Source organism: Camponotus floridanus, unplaced genomic scaffold (assembly GCF_003227725.1).
Source record: "Camponotus floridanus strain SB8 unplaced genomic scaffold, Cflo_v7.5 scaffold17, whole genome shotgun sequence".
In the NCBI taxonomy this organism is placed as follows: Eukaryota; Metazoa; Arthropoda; class Insecta; order Hymenoptera; family Formicidae; genus Camponotus; species Camponotus floridanus.
In genome coordinates, this window is record NW_020229292.1 from 906,386 (window position 1) to 926,595 (window position 20,210).

At 36.4% G+C, this 20,210-nt stretch overlaps 1 protein-coding gene across 1 annotated transcript in view; it reads left to right on the forward strand.

Annotated features, from left to right (window-relative positions):
- Positions 1–386: 386 nt before the first annotated feature.
- LOC105256072 (CUGBP Elav-like family member 1) overlaps positions 387–20,210 on the forward strand; it is a 519,054-nt gene continuing 499,230 nt past the window's right edge. The window contains exon 1 of the mRNA XM_025407275.1: positions 387–1,096. The gene's annotated coding sequence lies outside the window, so the exon portion shown is untranslated. The remainder of the gene's footprint in view (positions 1,097–20,210) is intronic.

Sequence of the window (20,210 nt, forward strand, 5' to 3'; positions counted from 1 at the left end):
ACCAATCACTGAGCATAGCCATATCGTTCAGCGCGCCGGTAATAATGTCCCGGGCAAGTATCATTTACGCGATTCTTGCCTCTCTCTCTCTCTCTTTCTTTCTTTCTATCCTTCTTACTCGCCGTACAGTTCGTTATAATAACGAACCGATAACGAACGTTGGCGGCAGAAACGTGGAAGCGTTGCTTCCTTCATTGGGTGCTCCATAATGAAGCGACTCGAGAAAGGGGGAGACGAAATGAACAGAAGGGGAAAGAGACGGGCGATATCGCGGTTCTCCATAGAGAAGCGTGAAAGGGGGAAGGGATAGATTTGCATGACGCGCGGAGAAACAGAGACATATGCATGGCCTGATAGCGTCTCGCGCGAGTAGACGATACAGTCCGCTCGCCCGTCCACGTCAACGTTTTGCCGCTCCACCGTCGTCTGTGCCTCCCGTTGCATCCCGCGCGATTTATCCCCCTCGAGACACTCGACTGATGTGTCAATGTACACGTGGACACGCATCGTTGGTACAGTTTTTCGACGACGAGCTTCTACCCGCGAGTAAAATGAATCGACCGTGAGTCGTGTCACGAGTCACCGTAATAAGCTCGGTTATAGCGTGATTAGCCGTGCCGCTAATGAAGCCAAAGAGAGCCAGGATGTAATCCCGACGAAGGTGAATTCATCGGTGGATTCGAAATCCGAGTGAATTGATCTTGCGACGACGTAACGTCACGTCGCGCCGGCGAATGTGCTCCTCGGGAGCTTCGCTGCTTATGTTAGTCGCGGCCTCTCCCACGCAGTGCGCGGATGCCTCTGAACAATCTGGCCGATGCAGAAATCGCCTCGAGGTGTTTTGAAGTGTCGCACGTAATCCGTATTGTTTTTTAACGAGGTGAACAACGTGCCTTACTCTGCATGTACGTGTACGAATGCGCGTGTGTAACCGAGTAAAGTGTCAACGTGAATACGGCCGACATCACCTGTTGCTGGCAATTAACGAATGCGTCGCGCTCTGATGCCGGCTTTATGAAAAGCGAATCAGGCTCCTGGAGCTAGTGCGACAATTCGACTCATTGCTATTCCGACTTTCGTTTCTCCTGTCATATTGGTGAGTTTAAGTATTTCCGATAATTACCGCTGGATAGATCGATCACGTAAAGATAAAAGGTAAATCTCGAAAAGAAATTGGAAATTTTAAAAGTCTAAAATTTCATGTTTTTTTTTTCACGATAAAATATTTCCATTTATATTTCTTGTTGGATTTTAAATTGTACAAGTGTGCGCTCTCTTGAGGCACGTTGTTAATTATTTGCAGAATAGACGAGGAAACAGTTTGAATGTTGCCCGCACAATTGTTAATATTTTTACGTTTCAAAGTGCAGTTAATATGATAACAACAAATCAGTAAATGGCTTTTGTACGCAAATAATCCCAATGCAAGTTGTTATCTAATCAGTTTACGCAAGTCTTCACTCACACTACGTATCGTCGCAGCTCTTATCACAAGAAGAACTACTTCATTCTTATTATATAAAGAACAGTTTCATACATGATTTTTTTCGAAACTTGAAACTAACGAATTATTAATATTTTTTTTTGTATTTTACAAGATATATAATCTTCTTAAAGATTATTACATCATTTAATATTTTAATAATTAACTTTTATTGAGTCTATTTTTATATTTATGTTAACGTTGCTTTTTGATTAATCACGATGCTCGAGATGTGGAGTCTTTATAACAATAATTATTTCCTTACAATTTTGTTGAATTTCCATTTCAGGGTTTCTAAGATTTAACTATTGTCGTAAAGCTGCCAATACCAGCTCGACATCCCCATAACGATGTGTACGGATCAATAAATTTCGGTCTTATTGGTATTGCTTGTTTGATGTGTTTGTTACGTTCCTATTCTACGTCGACCGCCGTCGCTACAAATCCCTTGACGGGTACTATTGCCTCCCTAAAAGCATAGCGGTTATATGAGTAATCCTGGGCTGTCTCTTCTTTCACCCTCCTTCCTCATCTCTCTCTCTCTCTCTTTGTATCTTTCTCTTTAGCTCATATTCGCTTTCCCTCCTTCTCGTTTCCATCAAAACTGTCCGATCGATAACTTTGGCCAGCGTCTCGGGAAGTGACGGGTTTGAAATTGATTCGCGCCGGCAACCAAGCCAATGGAAGTTTCAAGGAAATGCAAATACGCCCTTGAACTCGGCATCGATACAAGCAGACTTAGGCCACGTAAGCCTCGTTGGAATGGACGCTAGACAGACTTATAGTCTGGCTTACAATTACCTGACCCCGTTTATAAGTCGAATGTGCGTCGTTTCACGTTATCATCTCTTGTCTACTGATCCCGATGTTGGCGTTGAGTCGGTTAAAACTTTTCTTTGAGGTTGCGGGCAATTCCGCGATCGATAGATTGACGATGAAACGGTTACGCGATGAAAGTTTGAAGGGGAAGACGGCCTCGAACTCGGTCGGAGACATATTTGACATAAATAACTTCAGCTAGTTTAGCTTCGCGCATTTATCGGAGACGCATACGTCTGTCGGGTTACAAACGTATCGCATATATCGATGCAACGACTATAAAGCACTCCCAGTGTTATTATCTGGTGCACGAGCCCGCACACGTGCCAGATTTCATATTGTAATGATACGCTATCTTTTTCAGTGACGGTCATGGAAATCGATTGACGATGATGATCGGGGAAATATCGTTGAATAGATACTAGATATGGCAGAGCGCGTCAGTAAAACCGATCGATCGACGTTTATGGCCCGAATACACGTCGTTTCTCGTTATTAGTTGTGACAGGCGATCTCGATGCCAGGCGAGTTTGCACATAATTCCGCATCATACGTCGCACGGGTCGGATTTATCGTATGTAACGGACCTTCCATCAGCGTCACTAAACGCGGCAACGAGCAAAAAGCGACGAGGAGAGAGACTCCGCGAAAAAAAGCTCTCCGCGCTTTACTGTCTATCTAAAACTGAGTAGTAAACCGGACGATCGCCAGGTATGACGCGTTTTATTTGCCTCGGAGTAGCTTTCTTTGTAGCTACAAATGTAAATGGAAGCGGATGGCAAAGGTGTCTTTCGCGCGTTAATAAGCAACGCGACGGCCCTGAGTCTCCATCGCACGATATGATGTCGAGGACACGTGAGTGAGTTGCAAAGTTAAAATAAATTTTTAAGAGCTCTACAAAGGGCGTTAATCTCGAATTAATCGATTTTTCGTTTCTATTTCGAACTAACGCAATAAAAAGATTTTAAAAATTTAATTAGTCTATAATTGAGAATGCGCAAACGTTGGTGAAACCGACCAAAGATTTATAAATGCATACGATTATTTATATAAGTGAACAATCAAATTTAATCCGGAAATCATTTTGTTAGAATTATTTTATCGATGACTGTCTGACATTGATTTATTGTGATTTGTAAAGTTCAATAAATCTGATATGCAAGAGATATGTTATAAAAAAAACAAGAAATTTCCTATCTAAACAATTAGTACAAGATATTATCTGCAAGGAAATATAAATCATTTGATTATGAATATATAATCATAATAAAAAATATTCATTACATTTTTACTAACTTAACGTTGAATTCTCATCATCGTTTAGTTTCCCTATTAATTCAATTATTCTGATTCCCATTAATTTTTGTAGTCATACATTAATAGTATTGTTTCAGCACCAGTAGGACATTGCTAGAACACCTCGTTCCTACTAACTACTGAGAGACTTAGGACGAATACACACTATAAATCTAAAGTAACTATAAAGCCTCACGCGCTCCACCACTGAGGGAGAGTTAAGTGAAGCCGTAAACCCATGAGTCCATGAATCCGTAATCCTATGGTCAGAGTTTATGGTTAGCTTCCGCCATATTTACGGCAACCTCTTAAGTGTATTTGTGCAGATTAGAGGCGCGTAGCGGCTTTCATAAAGTACGTACGATTAACTATGCTTGAGGGACTGATTTGTCCTAGATTTGACATTTGCCAGACATCATCAATTCGCATTACATTATGCATTATACTCTTTTAAACTGAATTAGAGAAAATTACAGATTAAAACAAGATAAATAGCTTATTAAAGACGAATGAGATTTTATTGTTCCCAGTGCGATATTTATACAATTGAAATTACTGCTCGTCGGTAATAATACACTTTCCATTTCAAGAGAGACACAGAGTATTCCGATATAATTTAAATCCGTATGTATCTGTCTTGGCGACAAAGAAGATTGTGAAACAATGTAATTATACGAAACAATATTTATTCTTGAGGAATCATCAATTAAAATCTGAAGTAATGTTAAAATCTTACAGAATTTTATTTAAAAATTCGAGAGAATCTCTTTATTCCCTTTCTATCCAGTGTATACATTAATAATTACATACCACTATTCTGTCAGAGAAACGTCCGTATAATAAACTGCATGTTAAAATATACGTTTCGTTTTTCATATGCAAAAAAATCTCGTTAAAACAGTGAACATATGTATATATGCTTCGTTAATTAAGCATCCGAATTAGAAGTTAATGCTCTTTCGCTACGATACCGCTCTACCGTCTCATTTTATTCGGTACAAATACGGCAGCAGCATTCCGCACACATCTCTCCGAGCTTGATTTCGCAAATCTCGTTGTTCTAGAGATCAGTTACATATGCGTTTCATAATTATGGCGCTTGGCACCGGCCGCTTGTGTACGCCGTATGCTGAAAGTTTAAAGCAACGACCGACCGATAACGTTCCGCCGGAACTACGTAATCTTATTTGAAGCCGGCGCTCTAATTACAGCGGTTGCTACCTATGCCACGAAAATATGATTCGCCTAGCATCTCGTATTTCCATCTCTCCACGCTACTTACTTACGCTCGTCTAACTATTACTCTAATTATTTTTATCTACTGATTTTTCACGAGATTTAAAAGTGTCTTAGTTTAAATTCCTGCAGTTCAACAATACGTTTAAAAATGTTATTTACAAATAAAATGTGCAATGTCATTTATCTCATTATATTTTTTAATGGTTTTATAATATTAAATTTATAATGTAATTTATAAAATTATAAATAAATATTACTTATAATATAATTTTATAGGAATATTTTGTTGCAAAATTATAGTATACTGACATGATTATAAATTCCTCTAGCAAACTTTTTATTATGATATAAAAATACTGTATTTATAGCTATTTTTATTTATTCTTTTTACATTGCACTTAAGTCACTTATGCCATGTTTTTTTCTGAAAAATAAGTGCAATGAAAAAAGCAGCTATATACAATATAATGTAAATATAACATTTCACTGTTTATAATTGTAACATTGGCATTGTTTGCAATAATACATTACATTTATGCATCATTATATGCGAAAAATTTTCACATTTTATATAACGCTTGTTCTCAAATTACATATATAAATTTAATAAAATGTACAAATAAAACTAAAAAATAGAAGAACAAGAAGGCATCTTGTTTGCACCGTTTCAATGTATTCACATTCCCTATAAATAATGTCGATATGCAATGCTTGTTTAGTCGCATGAATACACGTTATTTATTCGACAGCGAGCATAGTATAATTATTGCAGCAATGTAACGCGTTCGGGTAATGACCCGCGCGATTTAATGGAATTACTATTATAATCCGGTGAGCTAGGTCCGCTGCCATCAAGGAACGGGGGCGAAATAGCGACCTCCCCCCGAGTAATTCGCGGATGCGCGCTCGGCAGCGCGGTATTGCCGCATTTCGACGATGCGACGTTCGTCGTATGCAGATCCGTAAATAACTTTGGTTCGAGTGATGCTTCGGGAGATCGTGTTGCTTCGAAGGCTTTCCCCTGGAATGCCTCGATGTAAGTCGATGCGCGATGAACGTTAGGAGAGTCATTCGCGGGGACGTTCGCTCGTTTCTCTTGGCCGCGCTCCAGATCTTTGCTCGCGCAAGTGTCTCAATTATTTTCGACACTGCCGTATCCGTTTTTGACAACGGATACAATGCGAACCGATGTTAAATGGCCGAAAATCACGAAACGTAGCGCGTAGAAATTAATAATGACGTTGTTGTATCAACTGTTGTGGAAATATAACCATTACCAACATGCATAATTTATATAGACACTCTATGAATAAAACATTATTCTTGTTTATTTTTTTTTTTTAATATCTCTTTCTTTGCTCATTTATCTTCGACATAAGCTGGGTATAATATTTTTTTTGTCGGAGTTGAACTGGTTACCCCTGCACGAAATCGTAGCCGTTGAGTATCGAGTCTACTATATTTTAATTAAATATATCTCTTGTGTGTTTATTTCAATATAATATTATTCCTCATTATACAGAATATGTTTATTATATATTTTTGTTTTCGAATAAATAAAATATTATATACAATTAAAATATATAGAAAACAAAATAAAAATAATAAAAAATTTTATACAATTAAAGTAACAATATTCAGGATTTTCAAATATAATATATATGTTTATTATATTTACAGATGAGACTGTATAAGATTTATTAATAATATATGATACTTTTCTTATTCTAAATTTTGCTCGACTAGTTGTTACATATTTAAGCTCTCTTATTAATCACATTCTTTTAATATTACAACAAATTTAGAGAATATTCTACAGCTAATGTCAGTCCGCCGTCTTTTCGATATCATTATTTAAGTACCGTTAAAAGTTAAATACGGATTAATATTTTGCGGGGACTTGTCAAATCTGACACTGATCGTCCAATTGTCTAACTGCGCAACGTACCATCCATTTGGCTTCCACGTAATCTTTCAGTCCTGGAAGGACGTCAGTTCTCCTTATTTCCGCGCACTCGATTCCGTGGATCGATGAATGTGGAAATGGTATGGCAGTGCGGGACGAACGCGGGGGTTTCAATACGAGGTAGAAAATGGGCGCGTAATTAATTCAGCAGATACGAATCGATTCCGGTCGGTTCACTATATCCGGTGAACCGCCAAGACACATAGGAGCTTCCGTGCCGCGGCATTACATCGTGGAATTTCGTATCGCATCGGAAACTCCTGCGCTCTTTTTTCTAATTGCGGAAGACGATTTAATCGGCTGAGCCTCGTAACTTATGAATGGTGTTCGTGCCGTCTGCTACGTCGTTTTTACGACCAGAAGCTTACGAAGAACGCGATGCGTGTAGCCGCGTTGCATCTAGACCGGTCCTGGTTCGTGCAATTTTAAGCACATAACGGTCTTAGCTTAAATACCATTTTATTCGCTATCGTAAATACAGAGTCAGCGGCAAATACATTTTAGTTGGAAAGGTCAGTTTCGGTTTTTGTCCCTCGTAAAGTGGCGATAACACAATCAGCTGCAACTTATCCGGTGAAAAATTCTTATCATCCTTTTTGACAAAAATTTGCTAGATATATTGCGACAACAAGATCGACATTGGCATTTTTCGCAGCTGCACGATTAATGTTTTATAGATAATGTTTAATTTTTAATGGTGTTATTTTATGTATTAAACATTATGTATAAAATTAATCATTTAATCTGTAAATAAGTCTATACAATAATTTGAAAAATAGCAATTAATAAAATATAATATTCATTTGATCGTATATAATATTATATTGTATAAAATAAATGTCATATAATCAATCTTAATAATTATATTTAATAATAATATTTATAATAAACATTTGAAATAATGTATCTAAAAGATTTTTTTATTAAATATATGAAAAATAAAATATATTAAAAGTTACATATTTGCAACGAATTTATTTATTCGTCGAGTACATGATTCGACATTTTTGACGATTAGAAATTATTGTAATTGAATTGATAAATGGATTGAACTCGATTGATTGAACGGGATCCCACGATTGTGTATGTTTAATCCGGATATAAATACGAGATTATTCCAGCGATTAGAGCACTTGGGTGTCGGTAACACCGGGTGATTCGCTCTATGCAACCGTGTGCTCAACTTGCGTGCATAATTAATGTCGCTCGAGCGCGAATACGTTCTCGTTCGCAGCGTGATCAACTTGTCCATATCTAAGGATGATCTTGGAGCGCTTTAAGGAGTAATGAACGAGGCAACGTTCGTATTTGACCTCATTGGATCAAATTGCAATATCTATCATAATGCTTTAAAATAGTACCAACATTTTTGGATTCGACGAAAATTTTTATATTGAACTGCACTTTCTCATTAGCGAAATAATGTCCAATTCTACATGTCAATATTTTCGATGATTTTGATAGAATTTTAATTCATTGATATAATAGAAATATAGAGATGCGAGTCGTATAGAATGATTTCAATCTGATCGCATTTTATAATAATAATTTTATTTAGAATTTAATCCTTTATTTCTTTCTTAGTGAATATTTTGAGAAAAGTTATTTTTTGCAGTATCTCTATGTTTAATTTTTGATATTAAATTTGCATTTAATATAGAGTCACTTTATTCGATAAATAAATTACGGTTGAACCCGACGATACAAACTCCATCACATCGGTCTTGAATGTTTTAATTCGCGTGGCCGAATTGGCCGATAAGGTCGGCGTATTCGCCGAGTACACGATAAAGAAGTGGATTAACGATCTCGTTTCTTTATACGAGATGCTGGAGTTTCAAATGATCACGGGCGACCTAGGATGTGTTGGATAACGCGGAGGCTCGACAATATCGTGAGTCACGGTAACGGTAACTGCACGGATGGCAGCACGACGAGAGCGCCGTATTGAATTGCAATCTTCAGAAATGGCATCTCGGTGCACCGGTGCGCGCTGCTCTAACAAGATTAGCGAGTTTCAAGCAGCTAAGCGCTGCCGTATTCTCCTTTCGCCGCGATTCCTCGTGCAAATCCCGAGTAAAATCAAATGGAGCGTTTTGCATTATTCACCGTTCCGTGTATAAAAGTGCCGTATGCTGCCCCGATCTCTTTTCTATTCGCGAATGCGAAAGTTGAAAATAAATCAAATACAAATACGTGTTTCTATTTCGTAACGCGATATCCCACGCTTCTTCTATCCACTCGTAAAACTACATTAATAACGAAATGCAATTTTTAAGAAATTTCCATGTGATGTATAACTATTATGTGAGACGCACACATCTGTTCTAGTATATTCAAGGATATGGATTCGAATGCAATTTTTTTCCACATTACGTCTCATTTTGTGAGTGAAAGTGTATCACATGGCAAATTGCTTTCTATCCGAAATAATGATTTTAATTCCGAAAAATTCTGCATTCTCTTTGCTTATATTCGATTGGTTATAATCATGGATTTTTTAGACTTTATATTATCAATATAAAAGTATATAAGAAATTGAAATTTTGCACAATGGCACAATTTATGGCAGAGTAATTTTTGAGTCGATGAAAAATTAACGGAAAGAGGTTGCGATGTTAATATTTCTAGAAACGTGATTGGTACGATTTAATCTCGAAACTGGAACACGGAGACCATATCGATCTTATGCGATCAATGCACATATGTTATGCATTGACGTTGACACGCCGTGTCAATCTATTCGGCGAGCACTTTGATATATCACGATAGATCGTTATTAATTATTAAACTGTCTGTGAGATTGTATGTTCCCATTTTTTAGATATGCCATACTGTATTTTCACGTGTAAATAATATATATTTTTTAAACCGTGAGATACATGTATGTGTATGTATGCGTGTGCAAGTCCTTGCATTAAAGAATTTTATGCAAAATTTATTCAAAAGAAAGGATAATTATATAATAATATAAAATAATAATATATAATTAATAATAACAATAATGGTATTATAATAATAATCATGGTAATTAAAAAATTGAAAATTACTTATTTGTCAAGTAATATATAATAAAAATCATTAAATTAATTTATACATCAGAATAAAATAAGAAATTGTGCGCCTTGATGTATTATCTATATAAATTTGTACTGTAATCTGGAATGCGATCGCGAATACAACACATTGTCCACGAATGTGTACAACTTGTGGAACTCCATAGGCTCGCTTTGTAATTAGTTTAGACAGAGGTGTCGGTCGGAGATCGCGTGACGTATTGCGTGCACGTTTTAATTGCTAGGGTGGTTCCAGCATTTAGGCAAGTCTTGATAAGTGGGCGGAACGGAGGGGAGCTCACGATAACGAACAGCAGGGGTCCCTTCGATGTGAACACTCGCTTCCAGATATTCCAGCAAGTTACATCGATACACATCAGGTGCGTCGAAGACGTTCATGTCAATGCATAAAGTTCGCGCAATTGGCTTATCGATCGAATTCGATGAAATTTGCATGAGCGAATTGATTTATAGATTGCCTCAGTAATAGCGTAATCCCTACCTAACATCGGTCTTGCTTGGTATAAGAAATAGTTGGATGCACAACCTAAAATATATTTCTTTTCACGAGGAAAACATTACTTTTTTAACGTAATTATAGACATATACAGTCGAATATTTATACAATGAATTTACATATCTTGTCTATTTGTGAAATTTTCATAAAATGTCTTCCTTTTTTGCGTTCCTCTTTCACTATTTATATTTACCGTTGAAAAACAATAGAACATACAATGATATTTTTATTTTATGCACTTATATATGTCATTAAAATGAATAGAAAGGACTGAAAAAAATACTTTAAAATAAGGATTTGATTCCAATAATTTCACAATATTAACATTTAATTCTCTCTATATTACGTTATTAAATCGACTAATATATTATACATATTTTATACATATTATTAAATTTTGGCTAAGGGTACCGTTTTATAACAAATATTAATTATAATTATTAATATTGTACGAGATAATTTATATTTTTGATTAAAATGTAACAATTTCCATCTACTTTATTTTAATGACACAATTATTTTAATTATAAAATATAATTGTAAATTACACAAATTTGATTCATTATCTTAAAAGTATCGCCAATTTTGAAAACTTAAACTTGCTGCCGTATTTGCAGCGATAAGTAACGATTACACAAGAAGTTTTATTATTTACGCGATGCATGAGCATAGATATGAGGAGAAAAAATTTATTTTCGTACCTTTCGAGTGACACTACTGACGGCATTGCTCTAGGCTGGATTCCGCCACCTGATTGGCGTTTTTAATTTTCCATTCATCCGGGCGTAGTCGAGCCTGCGGGGCATCCGACGTTTTACGTGCAAATCCCACAGCGCACCCGCACGAGTTGCTCCGATTGCGTAGGTACGCGCTTAATAAAATCCGGGGAAAAATCGTCCACGTTGCAGGTACGCCCTGTCTCATTCGGATGGACGTCACCGGAAGGCATGTAATTTATTCGACGTTCATATACGCGAGCAAGTACGTATCAAAATATAATTCTTGTATGTAGCGTACACATATAAGAAGCTAGTCTTTTTTTATTTCTCTCTTAAATTTCGTGAGTCCGTCTAAGATTAATTATTTATGTAACTTCCGTTATTTCTCACTAAGCTTTCTGAAAACGTAAATATTAATCGACGTTTTCAGTTTTTTAATTACCACATGTATTTTATTTTGCGATATTTATGTTTTCAGAAAAGAATTTGAAAAGTGAGAAATAGCAGAAATTACATAAATCATGTTTGAAAGGGTTTCCATTTGTCCCGATAATATAATTTGATTAATTCATGAATATTTAAACGGTGTAAACGGTGATCCAATTCGTTTTAAACGTAACTTTATTTGACATCATCAATTGACATTCGACATATCTACCAAATTCGTAAAAATATAATATATATTTCCGCATCTTTTTCCCTAAATCTATAATCTATAAATATTTTTTGGTATTTTTTTAGAATATTGTAAATTAATGAGAGAATTTTAAATAAAGTTAAAAATTAATTTTATAATATAATTTCAAAACAATAGTAACTATAAATAAAATAATTTCATTATTATTAATGCATAATAAATGTTAATGTCATTATCATTTTACGATAATAGCAATAATAAAAAGAATTTAATTTAGATCTCATAAAATGCAGGAAATCGATATTTCGCATAAATATTGTTGATTTACATTAATATATTCAAATGTGATTATTACAAAATTTATATAATAATAATAATAATATATATTCATTTCTTTATATTATTTTAATTAAGCAACTTTTTATTTTAATATTATTAAAATTAATAAAAGGAATTTTCAATTAATATGTTAATATATTTTTTATTCTTATTCTATTTATTATTCACTTACTAAAATAATCAATCGCATATCTGATAGCTCGTGACGATTTTATTGTCGTTGCGTTTGAAATTTTTTATTAACTCTAAAGGCTGAAGCTTCGAGATGCGACAAGGAGGAAAATTTGAGTACTCGGCGACATGTCCCGCTAATCTCGTTCACGTCATGCAACGGTGCAGACGTCACGGTGGATATCACGACGATGACGTCGTCGACATCTATAATATGTCGAGTTGCATGTCATTGTTCTCACGTCATTTTCTTCATCTAGCATAGATAATGTGCATGGGAAAGTAACGATTGTAATATACTTTATAGCTATATTGCAGAGCCTTGTTTTTTTAATCGCCGTTATAAAGCTCAAAGGCATCAAGCAGATTCTCATAAAGCAGATATTACAGAATTTTCCTAGGAAAAAGGGAAAGTGCCGTATCGTTCAATATTATCACTTTCTCTATCGTAAACATCTTCTTTGATCTTCTCATTTAATACATCTCCATCTGTGTACGATATCTGCTTTAAAAAAAGATTACAATTTGAAAAACTAACTCATAAAAAGAGAGATGAAAGCTCCATTTAATAAACAATTTAATAAACAATTATATAAAAAATAATTTAAATAATTATCTTTAATCCACAAAAAATTATTTTTCTTCGAAAGACATGTCGCAAAAACTAAAATAATAGATTGTTCTCTTTAGTCTCTGATTAAAGATAACAGTATTTTTAATCAACTTCCATAATTCAATAGTATCCGCGTAAAACGAGCATTTCCGGAGAGCGATGCAATTAATTGGCATCGCTTTAAAACAGTCGCGGCCTCTTGAACGTTCCCGTGAACGACGCTACGGGGATTGTTTTCGTCGTGCATCACGGGATCAGCCTCACTTTCGACGCGCGAGCATCGAAACGCGTCGCACGAGAAGATGAAAATCCGGAGCAAGAGAGGGAGTCGGAGCCCTCGACGTCGGGAATCTCATCGTCTGTACGGCGACGACGAGAAATACGTCGTTGCCTAATGCCACGACTTCCACGAAGCGTAGGTAATACGTATTGTGGGCCGCAGAGTCGTGTCGTGATTTTCACTGTACAGACGCGCCGGTGTTCCCGGGGGCGGTCACGTCTTGCGCGAGATTCAATTTGCCGCCAACCTCCGCTCCCCCGCGCTCCCCGCTCTGCCCTTTCTCACCCTTCTCCCTCTCACCCCCTGTCCTTGTCGCCGGCAACCACCAGCCACCGCCACCCCCGGGGTCTCTCGCTCTAACGCGCGTCTCTTTCGCCGCTCGTTTCGTGTCCTCTCCCCCTCCCCCCCCCGCCCCCCGTTCAACAACCCCGGCATTCGCCGCCGCAAATCGGCAAGGTGGTATAAACGATCGGACGGATTTCTGTTGGGCTGGCGTGACGCGGATCCAAGATTTCTATGGGGAAGTCAAAAATTCATCGCTGTTCTCCCACATCTTCAGTGGCATCGCGTCGGGATTGCACGCGTGCTGGGTCGAGCCTCTTGAGAATCCTCTCCTTCACGTGATCGGGCCCGTTGCCCTTTCGCTCGCACGAGAGAGATTTTCTCGTTCGGGGAAAATGAGTTTACGTGCCGCGATAATGTTCAACGCGTCGGAAATCACGGTTTAAAACGGGAGAAAGGGAAAAGCGAGAAATTTATTTTAAATTGATCAAAGAATTCCCTCTCGTCAGCTGAAATATACCTGCGAAAAATCTATAACTATTTTATACGTTTGCGTATCAATATATTCTATTGTTAATGCATTGATGTTTTTCCCTTTAATTTATTCTACTAATTGAATAATACACAAAAATTTATCATAGTGTCCTTACATTTTTTGTTTGTATCAAATCTATTGAAATGTTTTGTTTGTCGCATTTGTGTCAACTGATTGTGATATGTTTGCTTTACAAGACGTTGAAGATTATAGTTTTATTTCCTTTTACTTCGCGAGCAACGTACCATGAATTCCATATTGGAGGAGAAAATTGGATTGCAGTGGCCAACATGTCCTGATCTTCTATGTTCCAAATTGGCAAATACACTTATATTTGTTCGGTATGTGAGATATATATCTCTTCTGTGGTTTACTCGCGCAATATCATAAGCGTGATTACTTATAAAAGTACTGAAAAAATATTGACAGATAAATAGAGATCGTTAATAAAAGTAAACGTCAATCAAATCAATTACATGAGTAGATACACGAATATTCTGACGAATTGGATGTGTGTTACGTCAAACGGCTATACCGATCGCTCGACTGTATAGGGCCGAGTACATATGAACAGTACTAATCGATTCTCTAATATACGTTTTGATTGCTATCAATATTAACAGTGGTTCAAGATCAAAGCTAAATTTATGATTCTGCATATCGATTCAATTAAAACTTTGTTAACGTGGAAGCAAATTCTAACAAACATCCGCAATTTCAATAAATTCTGCTTCTTTGAAACACGTACAGAGTGTAAAGAGAATCACAAATGATTCTGTAAATATCATTTCCTACGGTAAACAAACAGTTGTGTATTTTATTTATAAGATATATCAAGTACCTCTCTGATATTAATAGATATTTACAGATTTTTTATTTCGTGTAAGAAAAACGGTAAAGAAGTCAAGATGTGCCATATTCTAGACAAAAGTAATCAGCGACGTAATATTCAATTAACATTTTTAATCTCACTTATTTAATCAGTGGTTTGGCCATTCCTATGCGACGACGTGTGAGTCGAGTCTTCTTGCGCGCCGCCGGCTTTAAAACGAGGCAATACCACTAATGGGTTTAAGTACGGTTTCCTCCGAGTTGGTCAGTCGTCGGCGAACGTGTTCGATACTGGAAGGACGAAGAAAAAAAAAATGGGCGAGAGAAAGACGGAGGAATGAGAGGCACACGCGCGCAAAGTAGCGATAGGAGAAAGTGGAAACCGCCGAAAATGGTCAGACGCGGCGCTCGCGCAAGTAGTAAGGCTCCGGCTACGCATCAGACACGCGTTATAAGCTCTCACTTTCGAAAGTTGCCGGCTAGTAGCTGCGGTCGACGAGCAAGTGATTACGTTAAAAGCACTTTACACCTATTTTCCCGGCCGACGTTATACTTATCGCGCCGCCGGCGATAAAATACAAAGTAACACGTTAAGCCGAACGCGATCCTCTTCCGCTGATCTTTCTTTTTTGTCTCCTTTTTTATTTATTTTCATATCATCAGATTTTCATATTATCAGATTTTAATACCGCAATCCCTCTCTCTCTCTCTCTCTCTCTCTCTCTCTCTCTCTCTCTGTCCGATTATTAAAAAATGTTTTATTCACAAAAAGTAAAAAAAATTAGGAATTTTGATTTGACGTTTTTGCCTGAACTGAGCCTGACTCTACTTTTTGTCTCATTGACTTTTATCTAGTCTTTCACTTTCCGTCCAATCTTTTTTGTCCTAGATGGCCGGTTTCGGATCTCCTTACGGTAATCAACGAACTCTTCCGTTGATTTTCTCGTTCCCGCCGTTTATTTTCCCCTTCACGTCTTACTTTTTGCTGCAGCAGCACAACGTGCGTTCGGCTCTTCCTTTTACACGCGTCCGTGGCTGCTCTCTCTCCTTCTCTTGCCTCCTCTCTATCGTCAATCGCTTCCGCTTCCGTAATTTCCCCTCTCGCTTCCCTACCGTTCTTTCGACTCTCGAGTTTTTATCGGTGGGTTCGGGTCGGAATGGCCTCTTCTCAGGCCGCGCTCCACCTTTCTCATTTCGCTTCTACGACGTCCCGCGGCGCGCCTTAACAAGGGAATCAACGTCTCCAATGCTATGCTCCCCCGCGTTTAAACCCGCGTGCAGATATATCCGACGTGTCAATTACAGCGTACCCGGCGTGCCCCTTATTACGGGGGCCGACGTTCGTGACTCGTTTGTAAATTTATAAAGAGATACCGTGCACGTGCACATATACATATATACACACGCACATACACATAGCTTGCGCACCATTCCGGTAAGACCAAAGACGGGGCTGAAAGGGGGACCGAGAGATGGTGACCCGTAGATAGAGTCGAGGGCGCATGGAAAACTTTGAGAGCGTTGCGTTCTTCGCGCCTTGCTAGGTAATTTTCGAGAAACACGCCTCGAGATTGTGTATGCCGTGCGAAACGGAGAGGTTTGATATCGGACGGTAAAAGTCACATATAAGTGGCGAAGTTAAAAGAGTCAGAGTGTAACTAGAAAACTCAAAAATCATTTGATTTAATAATAATAAAATAGATAAAATTGATTTGAAGACAATGTCTATAATAATTCCTCTTTCTTTGATTCTGAATTCTTTGTTTAAATATATATATTTATCCTCTCATGAATATTTTAAGTAAAAATATTATACCTTTTTGTTGACAAAGATGATAGCATTATCTGTAGGAGTAATATAATATATAATAATATAATAATATAATATAATATTTTTTAATATAATGTTTCAATATAATATTTTATAATCCTTCTTTTATGATCGTCGGGGAATCAAAAATTGATAATCTCTCTTTCTATCTTTCTCTTCATATTAAAACTTATAATATCACAGGACGAACAAAAGGCGCTCTTGAAGACATCAAAATGTGTGATTGCGATTAAACAATTCATGACTTTGTCCCACTTGAATATTTTAAGTAGATTGTAATTCACTATTTATTATTATTCATTATTTTTTCAGTCGATTGAATAATGTAATTTAAACAATGTAATTGAAAAAAACTTAGTTTTTTTATCGTCGGCAGTTTTGCTGCTTTCTTATTTTTTCTGTGTACCCTCTGCTTCATCGTTGCCTTATCTATCCTTCGTTTACTCACCCTTAGTCTTGCTTGGAATTACGGCACGCCACATCGCTGTCGCGTTTCTTCCTTAATAAACGTCGACAGCGATAATGCGCCTCATAGTGCGAGGGATATTTAGCGCACTTTGCGTTGTAAGCTCGTTGAACGCGAATATTTGCAACGTCCGACGTTCTGTCTTAGTTCGTTGCATGTAAGCTCGTAATTGCCGTAAAGTAGACCGTAAAAGTTGTTTCTCTTATGTAGCCCTGTCTATTGTATATTCTTAGAATTTTCAAGCCCGCACTGGATATAATTTTCCACTTTTACCCTACTTTCATACGGTTCAAAAGTCGTAATCCTCTTGTTGCTCATCTTATAGCTTTGTCAGAAAGTGTACAGAGGAATATACCAACTAAATATACACACTTAGAGTGCATTACGACGATCGATGTAAGACAATAAAACAAAACGAAATGTCTTTTATGTTTGTATTCCTTGCGTAAAGAAGAATAGAGAATCTAAGAATTTTTCAAGAATTCTTCAATTTTAATAAGAGATTCTTTATCTCGTTTTATAATCTCTTTTTTTGTAATTCATTATATATTCTTCAGTTCTTTTTATAATTACAATATTATTATATATTATAATTATAATATTATATTATATTAATTATAATATAAAAAATACCAATATATATATATAAAATATAATTAAATATAATTAAAACATATATAATTATAATAATAATTATAAAATATCAATAATATATATTAAACATTTTATTATATAATCCTTACAGGTGATCGTAATAGATGGATATAAATAGCTTTAAACTCAATTTTGGCAGGCTGTTGATTTTATAAGTCCCTTCGTTAAGCGAAAAGCCTTTTTGATCGGCGGTAATGGATGGCATTCTACAGCCAGACTTCATCCTTCGATTGTCGAATACCAAATTTCATCGACTAAAACGTCGACGATATACGCGACTTGCGCAGCGTGTTGGCGACACGTGTCCCGATAACGGACGCACCGCAAACTCATTATGGAAACGAATCGGTCGATCTGGGTCGTTCTATTCCCCTAACGACGTTATTTGCGTATAAAGAATTCAACGTTAATGTGTTTGAAACCCGAAATCGTACGAACCGTGCGTACGAAGCGTACGTACTGGAAGCATTACGTTTAATTATGTGGATGTGTACCCGGCCACGTGGTCGCGATTAACGATGCTAATGGCTCGGCCCGTGCACGCGACTTGCTCGCAATCAGCCCTCACCTGAAAACGATTAGGTGTACCAAGCACGTAAACATCGTCTTCGTCCTGGCTATTAGTGTTACGAGAAAAAAAATGGTCTTGTGACGATCATTAATCCTATGAACTATTAATTTCCAAAAAAGCTTGTTTGTCGTTTGCAGTATTTATTGCTAAATGTGAATGACTTATAATTTTTCTAGATATATTTTGGAGAAATAACACAGTGATGTGTAGGGAAAATTTCTTTCTCTTACTTTGATTTCTTTTATTAAAAATTTATATACTTTCTATCAAATATTTTGAAAAAATCATGCTACTTTACGCGAGATGATTCTTCAAGATTGGTTACCAGCTCGGTCAATGTCGTCTCATGGCAATCAGATTTAGATAGTCTCAGCTGTGCTTGCATCGATCCCTGGTGGTATTTGGACATTCAAAGGACTTACGGTTCCATTTCGGGAAATCCACTCAAGCGTTAGACTATCAAGGATCTTCGGTTGAATTTATAAGAGGGGAAGTTCTTCGATATCCAGAAGGCTGACGTAGGACATCGACATAGTTCAGTGAGAAGTATTATTAAGCGGGACTTCATACGTATCGATAAATAAGAGGTCATGGGATTTGGCGGAATTTATTGCAGGCAGTGATTCTTACGGTTAAAGTACGAAAGAAATGTATAACGATTGGCGAGAGAAAAGGCAAAAAATAGGCGAGATATCTCCCGGTGAAAAATAATTGTTACTGTTGACCCCGACCGGACCGATCGTGGATCCGACTCGAGTTTTAGAAAGCTTTCTTTGAATAATGACATTTATCCCTGATATCATGGGGAGGAGACAAAGCATTTTTCACTATAACAAGAGGATTCTTGTAAAATACGACATGGAAACGCTTCTACGCTAATGGTCTATATTTCATTTTATTCTTACAGAATGAAAATGACAGTCAATGTAATAAAATATATATTTTTTGTTAAATAGAACCAACTCATTCCCTATATTTTCTTCACAAAAATTAAAAACATGATGGAATTATTGGACCGTTGCAAAGAAGTTTTAATAAATTAGTTTAAGGAATAAAGTTATTAAAATATTACTTTAATTAATTTTAAGCGATCTTTATTTAAAAGTATGAAAAGAACGACATTAATTTCGAGCTTCATAAAGATATTTAATATTGAAGATTAGGGAGGGAGAGAAAAAACGATGTTAGTTTACATTTAACTTGTAAATTGAAGAAAAAGTCATATTAAATTTCTTGAGGCACGTTTTTACTACTACTTTTCTATCTCTTCTTTGATGTGTCAAGATCTAGAATTTGTTTGAATTTATATCTAGAATTTGTTTGAATTTCATAATTTATATATTTAATGAACAACTTTGTGATAATTATAAATTAATTAGCGAATTGCTTTATATTTGATTAAATAAAATATGTAAATAGAATAAAAAAACATTACATTAATTAAAATTAATATTAATTATGTAACATCATTTTGCGAAATATGTTCGTATTAAGATGTCAGTTTCTTTCTCTTTCTCTCTTTCTTTATTGCAAAATAATATTTAAAAAATTCCATTTACTTTCTTGGTTTCTTCATTTCTCAGTTCGTTATATCGAGTAATTTCGTGCTGATAGTGCCTTTCATATGCACTGCTCCAGTTCGGAAAATACGAGAAGAAATCCGTTTGCGAGAAATAACTGCGAATTGCACTGACAGAACCAATCACAATCTCGGATAGTTTCGGCTTTTCTGGTATCGAGAGAAGCCAAAACGATTCGCTCTGCAATAAGAGAACCATCGGTCCACGCTCATAAAATTCGACATGTATGTTGCATGTCCAGACGCGATTGCGTAATCGAAACTCTTTCGTACACACGTAACGCATTTACGATAAGCTTTTTGGGATGCGCTACGCTTTGTGTAGA